The sequence below is a fragment of the Chelmon rostratus genome, chromosome 5 (assembly GCF_017976325.1).
Source record: "Chelmon rostratus isolate fCheRos1 chromosome 5, fCheRos1.pri, whole genome shotgun sequence".
Lineage (NCBI taxonomy): Eukaryota > Metazoa > Chordata > Actinopteri > Chaetodontiformes > Chaetodontidae > Chelmon > Chelmon rostratus.
Genome location: NC_055662.1, coordinates 4,644,640 through 4,665,521, shown reverse-complemented (window position 1 = coordinate 4,665,521; position 20,882 = coordinate 4,644,640).

Sequence of the window (20,882 nt, the reverse complement as noted above, 5' to 3'; positions counted from 1 at the left end):
CTAGAGGAGGTGGGAGTGACGGACCATCAGCCATCTATCATACGTAGAAGTTTTTTACCAGATGACAAATTTCCCTTCAGTTGGAGTCTGTTTGCCAGTTGGTCATCTTATCTGATGCGACAGTGAATGAAGCGGCTGGGCTGCTGTGGAAACAGCATTACTGTAATAGTCATTATTGTATCATTTCAGTATCGTGGACTGGGGAAAACAACACCAACTACAGCTCTGTTATTAATGTTTAAAAATATATAATAAAAAGATTATAAATACATGTACAAAAATATATTCTAATAATAATATTCTTTCAGCTGTCTTGTCTCATTTGCTGATTAATTGCTGCCTCATGTCTGTCAATCATTTTTAATTGTCTGTTGGTATTCTATTCAATCACATTGCGTGACAGTGGCAATACACTTGTAATCAGTATTGAAGCAGTTCTTCTTTAAAACTGTAATTACTTCAGCTCATAAGAAGACAAGCTTAACCCATGTTTCCTTTTTTCACACAGGGGGAAAAAAGTCAGGTGACACTGCATAAAGAGCAAGAAAGTTTGCTTATGGAGGAGGTTGGGCTTGATGGACGTGTCAAACAAACACAGGACTTTCACCCAGGACAGCAGTGATCATGTGAAACAAAAAGTCAGCCTTGACATATTTTAACTTACGTCTGTAAGTTATATTATGTAACATACAACCCTGATTCCAAAAAAGTTGGGACGCTGTCTAAAAATTAGATAAAAACATAATGCAATCATCTGCAAAGTTTTAAGTGTTCCTGAGCTCATGTAGTAACATCCTTTCTACAATCATGTGTTCACAAAGTGCTGAACCTCGCTCCATCCATGTAACCTACTGAGCCTTTCCAGGATGCTCCTTTCATACCCAATCATGATACTATCACCTGTTACCAATCAACCTGTTTACCTGTGGAATGATCCAAACAGGTGTTTTTGGAGCGTTCCACATCTTTCCCAGTCTTTAGTTGCTCCTGTCACAACTTGTTTGAAACATGTTGCTGCATCAAATTCAGAATAAGCAGATATTTACTTATTATTATAAATATTTATTTATACTGTTTTCAAATGAGGATACTTGAAAAAGGATTAGGAAATTATCACATTCGGTTTTATTTATGTTTTAGACAGTATCCGAATTTTTTTGGACTTTTCTTCAAAATTTGTGGCCAAAATGAAGTGGAAAAAACTTTTTAAGTGGTTACAGTCTTTTAGTCATGGATATGTGACCATTGGTGGTAAGTCAGCAATCTTTTTCATATCATTTTCATATGCAACATTAACTCAGGTTCTACAAGATCATCCAGCTGGAATCATCGTGTTCAGTTTCTCTCCACCTCTTAAATTTATTCATCTCTGCCCTGCGACTATCAACCTATAATTACACATGATGCTAGTTATTGGCAGAGCTTAGTATTTCTGCTCAGACTGGCCGCATGAAACGAGAAAGGCCAAAAAGAAGCCTGCAGCCTTTTGGCCAAACTTAAGATGTTATCACACATTGCCGTGTTAACACAGTAGTGACAGCTGCAGACATATGAATTAGTGACACAAAGTCTTTGGGAAAAGCCAGGCAGGGAATCCGTGATAGTCTCTCATCCCTCGACAATATTATTATGTGCAGCTCAGTGTATCTAAGATTATAAAACAGGGCATTGTCAAACAGAAGCATGTGTACTCAGCAAACCTCCCTTTGATGAAGAAGGGTTAAGAAAACATGTATGTACACACAGAAATGGAGACACAGATGTGCAGTATAGAGCAGACTGTGTACACAGGTGCAAGTAGAAGTGCTGCAGGTTGATTCGGAGGAATTAACTGAAATGGCTTATGGCTGCTTTAAAAACAAATGACTAAAACTGAAACTGCTGACTAAAACAAATTCTGACATTAGCATGTACTCTTAGCCTCACCGTGATATTTTATTGGAAACAGCACTCAGCAAAAGTCATATTAAACGTAACGTGACCACATGTGTATAAGCGTCTGTTTCTGAATTGTGCACAACTCAGTCCATCTCAGAAAACCATTTGAACCATTTCACCTTGATAAACGTGTTTGTGTTGTGTTAAAGCAATCCAATTTAGAAGGTGAAACATACTCCATTCAGTCAAGTTGTTGCTGAAACTACAGGAAACTTAAAATCTCTTCTTTATTCTTCTTTATTGATGCTTAGCATCAGTGTGACATATCTCTGTAAGGGCTAAAGGTAAGGGCCTTCAAACGTGTGTATTGGTTTAACCCCAAGAAGGTACATCATGATACTTGTGCAATGGAAATACTCAACAGCATGAGAAGAACCAGATGATGATTGGCAGGGCCCTCTGCAGGGCAGATCAGCTGGCCGACTGGCTGACAGGCTCGCTGGCCAACTGGTTTGGGGTTTTCCTCGTCTGCAGCTGGAAAGGAGAGAGACGTATGAGTGAGGAGACTGTACCAGGGTGAGTGAAGAAGAGGGAGATGGAGAGAGAGCACAAATGGGTGGAGAGAGAGAGGAGGAGAGAGGAGAGAGGTGGATAGAGTGTGGTGCCAGCGATTTGCTCTGCTGTTGCCTTGGGATTCTTAATAAACACATCTACACACCCACTGTGTCCCCCACTTTCTGCTCCTCTTGCCAGGCTGACCATGTCAAGGCACATAGTGGAGGTTTAAGACAACCAAACACTGTTGGTGCACCTTTTTTTATTTCTACAACATTGCTGACTCAGCTTTCTAAGGAAATCAAAGTCAACATTTCTAGAAAGAACCTTCTGACGAGGTCAGCCCAGCCACTGTAGTGTTGTTTGAAACTGTTCAGAAACACAAAAATGATTAGTCTCTATACACAGCGCTGCATAATGACAATAAAGTACAGTACATGCAAAAATGCATCTAATTTTCACAATTACTCAGACACTGTCCTTAGGGCTTGAGCTCCATAAGACTAGTTTACAGTTGTTGTTGGGTGAATGCAAAATTAATGTTAAGACCTTGTAGACACTCATCTCCCTGCAGACACTGAGAAGTAACAGCTTTCATGTGAAAATAAGTACTTCATTCACACAGCTGTCGGACGGGTAATGGCCTTAAGATATTTCAGCCATTTCAACTTGGCTGCACAGCCACAGGAACACTGATGTCAAAGAGATGTTGTCGGACGCCAGAGAGATTAATCAACTTTGGATTAATTATCTCTCCAACATCCTATATTGATTATCAGGGAATACCAATACCAGTTCCAATACCCAGACTCAGCTTATGTCAAGTACTGTTTCAAGGTGAACCGACTGAGATTTGTATAAGCTATTTTATAACGATTACATATAACTATAAGTGGAGACGTTCATATAACAACATGCTATTTAGGCTTTTGAGCTTAAGCATATCTTCAGCTTTAAGATGAGTCTGGTGGTTCAGTAGTTCTGTCTTTCCACATTGATGAAGCACTGATGATGGTCCACCTCAGCTCCACCTCAGACATCCACGTAGAGTTCTTGCACTTAATGCCTTTCTCTACTTGCCCCCATGGCCTTGACCTGGAAACACCCTGTCTGTGACACACACACACACACACACACACACACACACACACGCCCACACACCCATACTCAGACACTGCAGCTGTCCAGTCTCCCTCCGGGGTCAAAGGGAACATCCTAATGCTCATCCCACTTGAGACGGGCACCTGTTGGTCCCGTCTTAGCCCGGCCTTCATAAAGACAACAGAGAATTCAATAAAGCAGGCTTACAGCCACGAGGCCTGCCTCTGTTCACCACACTGTCACTGCTTCCTTCTTCCTCCTCACTTCTAAGCAGTGAAGGGGATTTGAAGCAAACATGATATGCCACTTGAAAGACTGAGGAAGTCTAGCTCTCTGGAACAGCAGACACCATATAAAAAGACAATGACGACGGAAACACCACTAAAAAATGAATGAACTATGAAAGATGCATTGGTTGAACCATTGTGGGCTTTTGACTGAGAGTGAGGCTTAGTGCTGCTGCAGGGACCGTCCATGCAGGGACTTGTTAAGTACTGGAAAATGTTGTAGGGAATTTGGTGAGCAACTTGTCTTCCTGTATAAAATAATGAGAATCTGTCTTCAGGGCTTGATTCACAGAGAGAGAGATCATAAAAAGCAAATGTAAAACCATCAATTGAGAAACCTGCTTGTCAATGTAGATTTTTATAGGTGGATTTCTGAAGACAGGCAGGAAGTTGACATGTTGCCAACAAGTGTCTCTAGCTGTTTCTATACCCATGCATGCAGTATATACTGCATACATAGCAACCTCTGCAGTATTGTGCATAGCTAAGCCAGGGACAGCAACAACCCCCACGCCAACCTGCCAGCTTTCACTCACTGAACCTGTTTTTGCCACAGTGTGATGGCCCACTTCCTCATATCACCGTCTTATTTTTAGATTAATGTGCATTCAGCTGTCCAAGAGTGTAATTAGAGGATGGATTGATCCTACTGTCAAGCTTACACATTGAGGCTGGAGGAAAATTGGTCTTATTGTGACTTGGACAATGTGTGAGTCACTGCTCTGATCCCCTCCTTCATTAGAGCAAATCCCTGCCACAAAGACCAATGAAGAAGAGATTTACTGTAGTCTGGGAGGTCCGCCTAAAAAAGTCTAATGTGCCTGTGTGCATGCGTGTGTGTATTGTATCTGTGATGTAACTTGAAATGTTTCCAGGCTTTTTTCCCTTCCTTCCGCTGTGTTTCTGTGTTGCCTCGTCTCGCTGTCACTCACACTCGAACACCCCTCCGCCTGACTTATAATTAACTGCAGTTGTTAATGGGCTCAAGAAGAATTTAGCTTGTAAGCTGATCCTACAATTAGGGCTTGTTGACTTTGCATAAATGTTGGGGGCTGCCCTCCCCAGGGGCGCAGGGCAAAAGAAGGGCGTCTTTGAGGGGCTGCCAGGTCTGTCCGGACCTCCTGAGATGCTGGAGGGGGAAGCAAGGTCGAAAACACACACCGAGGAACCCCTTCCAACAGTCTTCCCTTGAATCCTTTGGGGTCACACAGGACATCAGGTTAACCTCTGGAAACTTAGATGAGACCCCACAGGCCACTGATTCCCAAATGTGCATCCGCCAAACATTCAGAATTATTTAAAAAAGGAAGTGGGCTTGGAACAACTTGGATGAATCCTACAGGACTTCTTTTATCAGAATGAAGAAATCCATGTATTAAAACATTTCAACACATTTAAAAAATAATAAAATTTTTATGCTCAGTATTGTGGAAGTGACAGGACTTTAAGTTAATCAAATCTGTCAGACAGTACAACAACAACAATCTTCCATGACATTCACTTTGTTATCTTCCTTTATGATGTGATCGGTGTCTGTTTCACTAGATGTTTAAGGATCCTCAGATACGCTGCATCTGATAAAAATACAGTCTACAGGTGTTATATTTGTGAAAATAGTTGGTGGTATTTACAGTGGCATGCAAAGTTTGGGTACCCTGGTTAAACTTTCTGCTCCTGTGAACAGCCAAGCCAGTAAAAGATGACCTGATTTCCAAACTGCATAAAGTTAAAGATGACACATTTCTTTAATATTTTAAGCAAGATGTTTTTTTTTTTCTTTCCATCTTTTACAGTTCTTAAAATAAAAAAGGAAAGGGTCCAGAAGCAGAAGTTTGGATGCCCTGTATGATCAGCACCCAGCAACACCCTCTTTGGCAAGCATCACAGCTTGTAAAGGTTTTTGTAGCCAGCTAGGATTCAGTTTTTCAGTTTGTTTGTTTTTTTTGTTTTTTTTTTTTGGGGGGGGGGGGGGGGGGGGCAACTATGTTTCTCTTCAAAAGGCTTCTAGTTCTGTAAATTCTTGGGCCATCTTGCATGTACTGCTGTTTTGAGGTCTAATCACAGATTTTCAGTGATGTTTAGGTCAGGGAAATGTGAGGGCCACCGCAACACCTTCAGCCTGATGCCTCTTGAAGTAGTCCAGAGCCTGCTAAATCTTCCTGAAGGTCTTTTGCAGTCTAACAGGGGTTTCAGTTGCCTTTCTAGGATTTCTACTGCTATTTCTCAGATTACACACTGAGGAAGGGGCATCTGAAGACAGTTTGCTATCTTCTTAAGTAAGAGCGAACTAGTTTTCTCATTAATTAAATGCCCTGAAAAAATTCTGATCTATTTGTTATAGCATTGTGGTGAAATATATGTAACTATGTATGTATTTGATCCAAAGTCTTTAACACATGTTTAATTTTAAACAAATGGAAAAGTCTGACTGTAAAGTGTAAACAATTTCACATAGTTTGTAATACAATTAATTAATTTTATTCTATTTTATTTTATTTTTTATCTCTTTTAATAATGGGCCCATTTCATCACAACTGTAGTTATTTGCTCCTTTTTGTTTGTTTGAGTGTTTGGGAAATAAAAGAAACTGTAAACTTAACAGCTTGTTTAATTCCATAAGCTCCGTCTGTTAACAGGTCTTTGGGAGTACTGAACGACTGCAGAGGTGAAAAAAGTTGCCAACTCTGATTAATTGCCTCAAGTGATGTCATGTGAGTCCCGCCCTTGAGTTAGGACTAAAGACTACAAGTTTGAAAATGGAAAAAAAAAAAATCTGGGGGTGTGGCGTTAGAGAGACGCGAGCTCCCGATCCTCATCTCTGCTTGAGAATATTGTTTGTTGATGCAGACATGGAAACCACTGCAGGATCCTCACCCAGAGCTGTGGGTTTTCTTCAGAAACCAAGCTCTGTAATTGCCTGTCCTTTTACTTCATGCTGCGAGTTGCGACAAGTGCCAGGGCTCTTTTTCTTCTTCCCTGTTGCTTAACAGGGAAAATGATTCAGCAACAGAGAGAACTTGCTGTAAAATAAGAGACAGCATGATGGACACATCTCCAGGGCATGTCATCACAGCTTCCAGCCAGAGATTAGGAGTGCAGCCTGAGAGGGATATTTGCATATACATCTACTATTGTGGTCACTTTGACTGAACTTTAAAGTGTGATTTTGTCATTTTTCAAAGATGAAATGACACAGTCTTTCTCCTACAAATGACAAGCTGAAAACAAATGCAACCCACTGCAATTCATGCAGGATTTTGCTGCTACAACCCTACTTGCTTTGGTACGACCAGTATGTTATGACGCTAATCTAATGTTAACAAACTTTAGGTAGAGATAGCTGAATAATGGAAATTATTTTCATTTCATGACTCTCCTGTACTGGTGCCACTGTTACACAAGTAGATGTGTAACTTCACTTTTAAGCATTTGCTGTAACATTATCCCATAACTGTCACTGGTGGACACAGTGGCTGCTCAAGTTGATGAGGCTCGCTTTAACATTAAAGAATTCACTTCTCACGAAAGCATGTTATGCTATAAAAGTACTGACATCATCGTTTAAAAACAATATAGATTAATTCCTCTTTACTGCTGCAGACAATGTAGAGTAAGCGTTGGAAACTATGATAGCTTGCAGCAAACTTGTCTTTCTGTCTTTCACACCTCCAGTGAGGTCAAAGGTCAGGGTCAGCCAGAAAATGACAGCCCTGAGGCTGGTCGGGCATCTGTGTTTGTATGCACTACCTGCAGATGTATTATTGCATCACGTCCATGTAACTTTAATTACACTTGACCTTGACAGAAATTACTAATCTTGTCTCGTTCCTCTTTTCTCTGTCCCTGCTCTGTCCACACTTTCACTCTTCCACAAATCAGGGTCTAAAACATGCCTCACTAGTCTGTAAGCTAGTTGAAGATAACATTGGCCATTACTGTTGAGACTGATTTATGAGCTTGTCTTTGATTGTAAAAGAACCTGGAGGAACATCTAAGAAATGATCCTCTCATAAATCACTGTTTCACCAGTTTGTTTGCACACAGTGTTTGATGGCTATCAAACACTTCATTTTAAATAATCAGTAATTTATGGTGAGGTCTTGCTGTGCTGTCTGGTCAAAGTTCAGAGCTAAACAGCAGCAGAGACATGGATGTGTAAGTGTGGACATGTATTACTCACACTGTGGGGAGTCACCTTCCTTATGGGCTTAGGGTTAGGGTTAGAGTTAGGGTAGGTGAAACGGTAAAAGGGCTGGAAATCCAACTCTCAACACACACACTCTGACAATCAAAGTCAAGTCCCTCCATTCTCTAACACCGCCCCAGCAGACGATAAATCAATGACTTGGGAATAGATCAATACAAATAACGTGAACAGATGCATCAAAAGAGTTTTTGGTGTGGCGAACACCTCTGAGCGTTGTGGTGCTAAATTCTTCACCCGTTTAGATCAAGTTTGTCAGGCTGGTTATGTTCGTTGATCTGGTTCCCACTCTGTTTGTGTTTGCTTTGGTAGTGTTTTCAAGTATGGACATGATGCATGATGCCTTCTAATCACAGATTATACATTGTACAATAGCTTTTTTCTCAAAGCAAGATTTCTTAAAATGAACATACCAAGAAATCATCAAAAAGTGTGCAAGATATTGCAAGTCTGAGCAGCACCTTTATTTCCTCCTTTTTCAGCCTGTTTTGAGTTATGGTCAGGTGATTTCAGTTAGAAGCACACCTTGACAGCACAGTGAAATCACCTGCTGCGGTGTTTGGGTGGAATGAAACCCTGCAGGTTGTCAGCTCTCCAAAACACATACCTGCACATCGATCATTAGACCTGATGACTCCCAGCGGATGGCTGCAAAATCTTGACTGTTCACCACAATTTTGAATGACTGGCAACAGACATTACAGGTTAAAGGCTTCCTTTGGCTTCCTCTAAATATAAACCTGTCTGGATGCACCCTAAAAATTAAAGCTGCATTAGACCTTATTATATTTTCCAGAGCTGCAGGGTGTGTGCTCCTCCCAACCGATTAGGCTTCTGTGTGCACTAGTCTGGGAGGCAAGCTGTTTTGAATATGAATGATAAAAATACTGTCTCAGAGGTGTTCATTCAATTTTGTGGTTACTTATGAGACTGTAGCTTGAAGGTACTGCTTGGGTCTTATTTTTGCGATCATTTCTATTTCTAATAATAACACTGCACTCACCAGAGTAATTGCTGAGATCTGAGAGCACAGCAACGCCGCTACACAAAGTCTGATGGGGCAAATACACAAGCAGTCCGTGCACAGATAACCACCTTAAGATCATTAGGTAAATGTTGACCTAAGAAGCTGATCTGTGAACTGTGATGGGTGTTTACCACCGGCAGCTTGGGTAATCATTTTTACCCATTAGTGATATTGCCATGTTCCCAGATTTCAGCAATTAACTTGATGAGTACAGTGTTCTTTTTAGGAACGAAGGCCCAACCCTGTCTACGTGAAATGACATTTGTATGTTTCTAAATTGTTTCAGCAATTACGTTGTGGTAACAAATGTAATCGGTGCCTGGAGTACGTTCAGAGTGAATGAAGCGCTACATTTATCTACCGCAGCAGAGTCAGAGTCCCAGTCTCGGTCGGGGGTGGACATGCAAAGTGCAGGACTTTGAGTCCAGATTTTGGTGTTTGGTGTTGCTGAATGCCCGCTGCAGTTACGTTTAAGAAACAGAGACATTTAGGTCAAGTTTAAGGAAAGACTGATTTCAGTTAAATGTTGGTAATCACGCTATGTCTCGTGCTTCAAGTCACTTTTCTGTATTTAACCAAGAATACTATCACTCCCTAACCATGACCAAGTGCTGTGACTGCCTAACCATATAAATACTGAGTAATGTGGTTGTCACTATGAGCAGATACTGTATTGCAAGATTGCATGTTTTAGCAGGAAAAAAAAAATGCAAAGTCTCAGTATCTTTTTTTTTAACTTGCCAGATGTTGGCATTTCCACGTAATGTAAAAATGTAATCCAGACATTATTAATGTTTCTTCAAAACACAATTGCTGTTGCAAATTAGTTGTATATAAACATAGAAGAGAGGGTTGGATGGCCAAAACTATACGAGCCAGGACGTTTTTAAGTGGAATTTCCTTCTAAACTGAAATGAACTGAAATTAGAATATACTGTTGATAGGAAATAAGCATATATGTCTTGGCTGTTGCTTTGTCCTATCTGTGATTTGAGCACCTACAAGGTTTATAGCAGCGGGGCACCAGATTACTGGTAAGTGGTAGCATATTCATGCATAGTGAAAGTGAAACCATTCAGTGGTATGCTCCCTGGGAGAAAAATTTTAGAAAGAAAATCACAAGCAGCGCGTTCACTTTCCTCATATTCAGACTAAAAGCACAAGGAGAAATGACTTAGGTGTAAATGCAAGGACGTGCTCTTCTTACATTGACTGAAATGTTTTATTCAGAACCATAGATGTGGAGAAATAAGGGTTAATTACTAACTGTAATTACTAAAAACGTCATATGTCAGTGTTCATAGGCTCAGTGTTAAGATGAGCTCAGAACAACAAGGGGCATTATGTCATAATAACAATAACAATGAAGTGTATCTTGAAAACACATGAAACCAACTAGCTAAACAACAGAAGGGAAACCTCGGCTGTTTCAGTGTTCCATGACGGCAGGGCAGAAATGACACCCCGGCCAAACAGCCAGTGCTGTGGGTGCCCCGGGGCGTGGCCGTAATGGCCCCTCTACCACACAGCCAGTTTGGCGTGCCTTGTCTGTGAGATCTGACTTGCAACTTGCTGCTTTTTCAGTGTGATTGCAAGGAAGGAGCATGAAATGGAACGGGAGCGAGACAAAACTGCAAGTATATACTGTATCATTCACCGAAACATTTTTCACTTGATAAGTTGAGCCCAATCAGTTTACAGTGATGTTGATAGGCATGCGCCCTGCAGGAAACTCACTATCGACACACCTGTTTTTACCCTGATGCTAAATGGTGAATCTAGTTATGAGCTATGAGTCGCTCTATAATTTGGCGTGTATCTGATACGCCAACCTGCCTTCACTGAAAAGCTAACATTTCTCTCCTAAAAAGCACTTTATTCTCACTTCATTTTTGTGACTGCTCTTATGATTTCAGTCTCAAACACTAACAGCTGCATGGGTGTTGAAAACTTGTTCAGATTTATCTTGATAGCCACTTATAGACTTCATTTAAGCATTAAAACATAACAGTAACAATTTATATAATGATTTGTTCACATTGAAAAGAAATCAATTATGCCGAGTGTTGTGAAAAAGTCGTTCATCTTACAGTTTTAATAAACTCAGTACTCTTTTACAATACACTGACTCCTGGCTTATTGTCGACTGTATCCTGTTCTGTTCTCATACAATGTAATTATCACCTATTGTTATCACACAGGGGTTTTGGCCTTGCCCGAAAAATGATCTCATTCCAGGCCTGTAATGGTGTCACAGTTTTCCTGGCTTCCTTTAGCTTTTGTGGCTGATTCTCTGCTCTGAATGTGAGCCTCTTATGAACTTCACTAATTGCCTCATATTTCTTTGAAAACGTACCATCGGGCCTATTTTAAAGCTAACACAAACTTATCAGAAAGCAAAGTTAAAGGCCGTGTCATGTTGATTCCAGTATTTGTTCACCCCTTTTATTACTTGGGAATGTTATACTTTACCATGTGCATAGAAGATAGATGAACAGTTAGTCCAGCCATTATATCATATCTCCCAGAGAGACACATGTTTACAGGACAGCAAATCGAGCTCTAATGAAGTCATCGCCAAGAGAAATGCTGGGATAGGCCCGCAGCGAGCGTGTGTGTCCGATGCCAAGTGCTGCTGCACAGTGATGAACGACTGCAGCCGTATTTTGCTAATGATCATTTTGGAAAAGCAAATAGATGTATCCAGCATCAGTATTTCTTAATTACCGTCGTTTCCTGTGGAATTCTCTGTTGACGAAAACAGGGCGAAACAATCAATCAGGCGAGAGAGAGAAAGAGGGATTCTGGGAAGCAGGAAAGTAAACCTCAAAGGATGGATTTCATCATGCGCAATGGTTTTTCACCTTTTTGAAAGTGTCTAAGCGTGTGTGCACACATGTCTGAGAACAGTAAAGGGAGTGACACCCACATTAAAGAAAGGAAGTGTGTGTGGGGCAACCAAGAGAAAAACACAGTGACTTTCTCTGCCCTCTAAATCCCCTGCAGACTACATGCCAGTGGCTACATGCTGCTCAGAGTGGTTTAATGCCCTGTCAGCTGTGCCAGTGGGAGAGATCACACACACACACGCACACACACACACACACACGCACACACACACACACACACACACACACACACACACTGCTAACCCCACAGTACAAAGGGCTGCAGCTGCTGCCAAGAAGCACATACGAATTCTGAGAGGGAGTGTGTACTTGAGGTTTGGTGGCACGACACGTACATGAGGGATCTGCAGCACAGTACTGGAGCTGTGACTGTGCATGAGCTGAATGTTAGAAGAAAGTGACCATCTCCCCTCCGCCCCCCCTTTCTTCACACGCCTTCCTCTCTTCTAGTTCAATGGAGTTACAAAGTGGAAGGACTTTTGTCTGCCGCCCAATGTGCCAGATGGAAAAGGCCCATTAATGTAATATTCTAATAAAAAAATGTTAATTGACTCAAACAGACACATAACATTTCTATGTGCTCTCATAAACCCACTGCACACTACCTACCACACACCAAATGGTGCACACACAAAGCTAGCAGCTAGCTGGTGAGAAAACTGTAGTATTTAGCAGCTAAAGAGAAAATATTTTTAACAGGAGTTGGTGGAGACTAAAACAGAGCTAAAAGGAGGGTGAGTATTGGACTTAGATTTATAAGATTTATTAGTTGATAATATGTCACACCTGTGTTTACAACTTGTTGCGCTTAACCCAAGTCGCCAAAAAAAATCAGTTAATTCAAATTTAAGAAAACAACTACAACTCCCAAGGGGATTTTGGTCGGAAATATATACTCAAGAGTTTTAATCAGTTCTCATTAAGATTCTGGATTTTCCTAGCTTAGTGTTTCGTTCCCATGTGCAACAGGAAAGCCTTTTGAATTTGCTACAGCTGTGATTCACACCTCTGACTGGCTTCTTCTTTATAGCAACTGTGGTTAAGGTCGTATTTAGAGATATCTGCCATACCAGACTTAGAGAAAAAACAGCATTTTTCAGAAATTAAATTGAAATACTTAAACTGATGGCCATAGCATAAACATAGTTATAGTAAAGTTATATTATCCGTGAGGCTGTTTCAGTGTTGAGGAACATTAGAGTATCATTAACAGGAAACTTGAAAATGAGAATTTACACTGGGGGAAAATACTTATCCAGCCAGCAGCTCCACTGGCTTCAAAACTTTATAGGCTTGAAGCATTTGAACCAACAGAAGCTTATACTTTCAATTCCTCAATATGTTTTCAGACATGTGCTATCCAATCATAGTTTCTCCTTCTGCCACTCCATTCCCTACCCACCCAGAGCGCTCTCTGTTAACTAGACTCTCCAGTGTGAAAGACCGGGATTAACCTTGGATTTGAAACAGGCCGCAAACCCATACACTCACCAATCCCTCTGTCGGACCCACCCTCATGAGCTCATCTCTTTCTGATGAATAGCCACGGTCACAGGTGAACACACACGCAGATAAAAAGGGACACACACACAACAAATAAGAGCAAATGGGTGCTTATGTGTGCCTTTACACACGCAGACACTGACACACACTCGCAACGTCAGCACATTGGCGCTCTTTCTCTCTTTTTTGTCTTCGGTCAGATTTGATGGTATTGTTGCTCTGTTGAAGACATTTCTTACGAGGAGGCAGCAATGTCAAACCAAAAGCAGCGCTGACAGCAAGCATGCCCTAACCTCACACACACTGCTCACACACACTGCTCACACACAGAGCCAGGCTCAATATGAAAGCATTTTAGCTGCAGTGTCTTTATTAGAGCCATTCCTCTGAGAAATACGCAAGTCTGGCTCAGAGCAGAGAAGCCTGATCTGTCAAAAGCCTTTTGGGAGGAGAAGGCTTAGCAAGTAGCTGCTGCAAAACTGTGTGTAACGCTGCGTTCACACATACTGATACAATGTAGTAGGTAGTCCCTGCCCTCTCATGAAGCTGTGGCTTTGTGGGTATGTTGCACTGAGCATGTAATTTCCATACTGTGGACTGGACAGTTGTTTTCAGACGGAGCCGCCGTACCACACACGAGGAAGATGTTCATTCCCTTTGTTTGTTCTCCAAGTACAGTAAGTGGATAAGACTGATTGATCCTGTATCTGTGCTGGAAACGATCCTCCCTGCTCTAGTGGAGCAGAGTGGTAAACAACTGCTTCTGTTTCTGTGGGAATTAAAATGAGCATGATTGGTTCTGGCCTTGTTAAAGCTCTCATTGCATCAGAGTACATTTGCATAAAGTTGAGCTTTTCTCAACTCTCCCCTGCAGTGATGAGGCCATAATGGGAAATGTAGTAGCCAGCAATTCAGAATCTTGACTCAGACCAGGTTTTAAGGTGAGGATATGTCAGCCTCTGCAGCACCAACTTTAAATCTGTCTTGTGTTTGTATGTATTTTTGAATATTCACATTACAAACATCTTATGAAGAGACTGCAAACTTTCATTCCTTTTCCTTTGTCTCCTTATTAGCTGTTGCTGTTATCCTGCGCACCCTCATCATAATGAGACTGCTTTTTGTAATTAATCATTCTTATATTTTAACTTACTGTGTTCTTGACATATTTGAGTTATTATGTCCACTCACCCTTTACTGCATTCAGCTCTTTTCAGTTTTTTTGTGTGTGCTGTTATTTTCCTGCTCCACATTCCTCAAAAAATCAGATTATTTTACATTATATTAAACCATAGACAAATAACCTGTGTGTATATGTAAGTGCACGCTTTTTGTTCATTTCGTTCCTTTCCCCATCGCTCTCTCTCTCTCCTTCACACACACACACACACACAGTGTCTTGTAGTGTGATCTGCTGTGGAGATAGTGCTTATTAGTGTCCTATAAATCTTGTCTACCTCCCAGTGGGGCCCTAAGTTGTAATTTACAGCAACACATGCTGCTGTTGTTCAGGCCTCAGCACAGTGTGAGTTTTTGAAAGCTGCCGGCTACTGATGGCCAACTTTAACTTTATGCCAAAAATGATAAAATCATCATGGGATTAAGTTAATCCAGGTTTAATCGCGGTTTTCATTATGTCAGAGGAGAATTACATTACCTGGGTCAGATAGGGTTTTTATTTAATAAAAGGATCATAGTGGCCTCTTACTGTACCTTGACAGACATATCAGTCTAATCATGGGGCTGTTTTCCAAGGGCAGCAGTGAATAGTGCACTGCAAGAGCAAAATTACTACAATCAACACATACCACCACCTCTATGAGAGGATGCAGAGGAGAAAAGAGAAAAAAAGGAGGGGCAAGGGAGAAAGGAGTTACAAGAAGAGGAAATAGAAGGTGAAAAAAGGAGGGGCGGCGGGTGGAGAGGAGATAAATCTTGTCTCTTAAGTTCACAGCAGGCCTGTCAAATCTGAAACATGACATTTATGTGCACTAGTATTGGTCATAACTCTAATAATACACAGACTATTTGTAAACGTTTTGCATTTGGAGAGACCCACTGACATTTGGAGGGAACTATTGTAAAGAGTGAGTGACAGTAAAGCAGCGCCCAAAGCCTGGGAGTAAACCTGTAATCTGGGGTATCGGATTCAACGTGCTGGTAAAACGCCATGCTGGCAGTGAATGGGGTCTTTGTGGAGGCTGCGGCTTACAGGCTCATTTGCATGCAGTGATAAACGTTGTTTACACTGGACATACAGCTCTGTGAAGTGGTAGGTAAACGCAGCAGGAATGATAGATTTACTGCCTCACATGGGAGCCAGACGGTTATGTAGTAAGCACACACACCCACATATCTGCACACAAATACACACACAGACCAATTCATGCAACAGGTATGCAAACATAGGCTACACAGAGACAGATGCGCAAACACACACACACACACACACTCAGACGGATCATGTCATGCAACAGGGATGTAACATACACACACAGGTACACACACGCATGAAACCGTATCCATCCTGGTGATAAATGCCCATTTCTTTCCACTGTGGCTGACGTTCATATTTCCAGCCAATCTGTCAACATCACGCTCAAACAATGTTTATTTTCTCCATGTAGATTTGATAAACATAGAGATATAAGCTCGAGCTCTTGTGGGTGAATGGGGTGGAGGGAGGGTATAGGGCCAACCAGGTCCACTGCCTCATTCCAGGATGAGGAATACCCGCGGTAAGCAGACAGGGCAGGCTGTAGGGAGGGGACCTGGGGCCATGCAGAGTCTCAGCCCCATTTAAGGAGCTGAGGGTGATTTGTCATCTTCTGCAGGCGACAGGCAGGAGGATGGCAGTGTGTCGTTGGAGAGACGCGGAGGTGGGTTTGGTGGACGGGGGCAGCAATTTAAAGCAGTAAACGGGTTTTGGGTCACTGACATCGCACAGTGGGCCAGTCACTCAGCTCCATAACTGGACAAGGTAGAGGGACCAGGATGGAGTCAGGGAGGAGGGACCTTCAGGTCAGTGGAAATGGTAGCTCACAACTCTTTGAAATGAAGTTGCTGCTGTTCAAAGCAAGGCTGGGTATGTTTGTTTTACAGTTCCAGGTAATGTTGTTTGCACCGTGGTGGATGGAGGGCAGACTGTGTGCCCCCCAGGAGGAGGAGTTGCTTGGGAGCTCTTTGCCCAATCTATCTGTTTCCCAACTGCCATTGCTATTGTGGTGTGAAATGAACATGACAACCACAGAACACGCCAAACATCACCACACCACAAGCCATCTGACCCCCTTGTGTTAAGCGCGTCCCCCTGTTGGTAGGAGAAATAATATTGAGTTTCCTTGTTTCCCACAGATATTCATGGTGGCAGAACGGTGCGGGGGTCAGACAGTTTTCTCATGTTTTACCAGTCAGCTACTGCAGTGACGGGCCAATAAATCAGCTGGAGGTAAACACACAGACTGTCACTGAGTGAATAAGAACAACAGATGACAGCAGAATTCACCCTCTGTTAAGTGGATTGTGAACGATGTAAGGACAAAGTTCAAGTGATGATCCAGGTTTTAAGTTGCAATCAAATCAGACATTTAAATGGAAAACTAGGGTTGGGTTCCACTATCTGCTTCTAATTTGGATATGGTTCCAGGCCGGCAAAAAAACAAACACTATAGGTGCAATTGCAAGTTTTTACATCATAGAAACAATATATTTCCAGTTTAAAGGTCCAGTCCCTCCCTCCCGTCTTTCATGGGTTCACATCCCACCACAAACCTTTGCCATTTACTCGTGTGTGCACACAGATAACCACTCAGGTTAATTTTGACTTTTGTTGCTCCATTTATGGCCTCCATGTTTATTAAGAGAATATCAGTAGATTTAGAACAATTAAGGATTGGCGTGTGATGATGATCATCATCATAAATGCAGGCTTATAGATGAGTTAGCTCTGAGATCCAATGACATACATTTTTGGACGCACATGTGCAGATACACACAGATGCACATGCACGCACAAACACACTTGACTTGGTTTGATTTAGCCGGGTCTGACAGAGGCCTGATTGCTGTCTCTGTCTCTGGGTGGGCCGATTTAAAGTGTCCCTAAGGTCTCGTTCCAGGTAGGGAAACAGACAGGGGCCTGGAACTCCCCCGCTTCCCTCACACGCACTCCTACTGCGGCTCCCAGTGAGCAGACTCTGCCCCTGCCCACCCCCCAAACACCCCCCCACACACACATTTGCTCAACCCAGATTCCTCCTCATCCACACAGAATCCATGCTTTCTCACACTGGCCGAGCTGTCTGGATTCTTTGGGTTGCGTGGATTTCTCACCACCACCCCCCCACCACCACCACCCGTCTCGTCCCCAACGAGCTGCCGCACATTCCAGCAGCACCCGGGCTTATTATTGGAGGAAATTTATAGGGCCATTTATTTAACTGGATCTGAATGACATCGTTTCTGGATGAGTGGAGTTAGGGCAAACTGCCGGGCCATGTGGTCCAGGGAAAACAGAGCCGGGGATAAATCAACTGACTCGGGGAGAGAGCAAGAGAGACAGAGAGAGAGAGAGAGAGAGAGAGAGAGAGAGAGGTGGTGGGTGGGAGACAGATAGAGAGACAGGGAAATAGAGCAAAAGTGAAAAGGAAAATCAGGCACGAGAGAAAAGAAAGTGACATAAGAAGACTAGATGATCAGTAGTAGGGTAAAATGTGGTAATAAACTATTCCTGTTGTCACATAGTGTACTATATCAATTAGGAAATAAAGAAGTAATCAAATGCATAATTTTATACAGTATATTTGTTCTAATATGTGGTCGATATACTGCTCTAGTTGCAATCATAATCTGACAGTATGATGCAAAATGGTATGTGGTGTGTCTTCTTGCTGACATTTCCTTAGACGCGTGCATCTGAAGAATGACTTTCTGCTCGCATACACACAAAACACACAAGTCTTCTTCTGCAACACTGAACATTCAGGAATGTCGAAACGTAAAGGGAGGAGGTGCATTACATAGCCGGGGGTCTCACAGACTTATTAGCATGTGTGTGCGAGTGTACGTGTGTGTGTCTCACTTCCCTGTGCTCGCAGGTGTCTCAGTGATAATCACAGAGCTGACAGGGATCAGACATATAAGACACCATGAAAAAAGCATGCTCTAAAATAACTGTTGTAATGTGACTCTTGGTGCTTTTGAAATGCTGTAAAAATAAACAGCTTGAAAAGACAGTTGAGTTGGAAATGACTGCACTTTATAAATGTACAGAGACGGGACATGAAACGAGAGGAACAAGAGTTCCCGATAAGTTTTAAAATCAGTCTAAGCTTTCTCCCTCTCACACACACACACAGAGTGCCACGTCTTAGAAAGCTACAACAAACATCTGTACTGTCACATTTCTTTTAGGTAAGAAACACAGACTGTGTAAACATCCCAGTGATCAGAACCAGGTGAATAAAGCAGAGAAGATGAAAAAAAGTGAATAAAATGTGTTTTGCATTTGATCTGAACACATGTTTAGTGGATCAATTGTCATTTTCTTTTTTCTAAAGTAACCAGAAACATAAAAAGAAACACCAGAGCTTGTTTTCAAGAACAATGACAAATAATTGTCATTATGGTCGAATGGTATTGATTCTATTTTCTTTTTATTTACTTTTACAAAGTGGCCAACTAAGAGGCTGACTTCCACTTATAAGCCAACTTTCTGCCCCTTCTGATCACATAATACAAGATTTGTTATTGTCAGATCTTTCTGTTCTTTAAAACCCTTGTTTGAGTCTCACTGTAGCCTCCAAGAATTTATCATCTTTATTTGTTAGCTGGTAGCGTGTGTGACTCTAGTTCAAATCACTATTCAGAACTCGTCCAAGGACTGAAACAGCATTGTATGTTGTGAGAATCTGTATTTAAAGTGCTAACCTAGCAGACTAGCATAGATTAAGCAGAGTCAGTGACTCTGGTTATCAAAATGTGTTACACCATTTTATTGTTTGCCCACAGTCAATAAACCATTTGAGGAGAAAGAGCAGGATTAACTGCTTTTCTGTAGTTTAAGCTTTTAGCATGGATAGCAAATTCCTGGAAAAGGATCTGAATACGTGTGGACACAAGACATTTTTAGTGTGTGCATGTATACACATGCTTCAGGCTGAAGTCTCATATTCTCAAATGTGAGGGATGAGTAAAGTGCATATCGAGCACATTTAGACCCAGACAGCATGCTGAGTTTCATCCATGGATGTATTCAGTGTTTCATCACATGCCAACATGTGAGCTGACCCCTCATTGTATGTGAAAATGAATGCGATCTGGTGCTACCGAGTAAGATACTCCCCCGTCATCCATACGATATTTTTCCACACTTAAATTGGGATGGATGATATGGAAGAGTCTTCAGAGGTAACCTGAGCTCTGTTTACTCAGCCAGCCCTAATGCAAACAGTCCTACACACACACACACACACACACACACACACACACACACACACACACACACACACACACACTGCACTAAGTGACTGACACTGACGGCTGTCACAAGCTGTTCATGGGAGGGGGTGATGTGGGGGTGGAAGTAGTAGGTGGTGGGGGGACAGATAATCCCCATCCACAGTAATGACCTGCGTTCAAAGCACACACACACACACACAGATGCAGAAACCTCATCCTGGGTGTATAACACACAGACACTCCTGTACATCAGTAACTGTCCAGTAGGTTGAAATCAGAAAATCTGCCCATCACTCACAATATGCTGCATGCGGCTTCAACGAAATTTAGGAAGTTGCGCTCCACTTCAGCTGTTTCAACTCTACACCGACTAGCCTAAAGGGGGGGCTACGTCACACACTGTAGCACTGTGTGCCATTGATTGTGTATTCACCAGATGTGATGGAATGATGCATCTCATTGCTCTCGGGTGAAGGGGAGGGGGCTACAAAGTTTGTTTTCTTGTTTTGGATATGTTGACATTTCAACAGATCATCAGTCATCATCTGCTTTTCTACACAGCACAGCTGCACACACACGCACACACACACACACATACACGCACATGCATGCACACACATACTCGCACATGCACGCACACACACACTAATCAGAAAATGTTAGCCTAACACAAAACATGTTTAGTAACACTTATCACAATTTCCTATAAAAAGAATAATTTGTCTGCACACAAGCAAATACACAATTTCTACATTATAACTACAATACACAGCTGCATTCATCATTCACACACACACACACACACACATACACACACACAATACAGCTGTACATGGCAGGGCAGTGGGTTTGGGACAGTAAGTGGGAAAAGGTGGAGCGCAGTGTTCTCACCATTGAAAGCAGCAGCAGCAGGGATCCCAGCAGACTGACTCCTGTTTACTCTTCTTATTTGGTCGAGC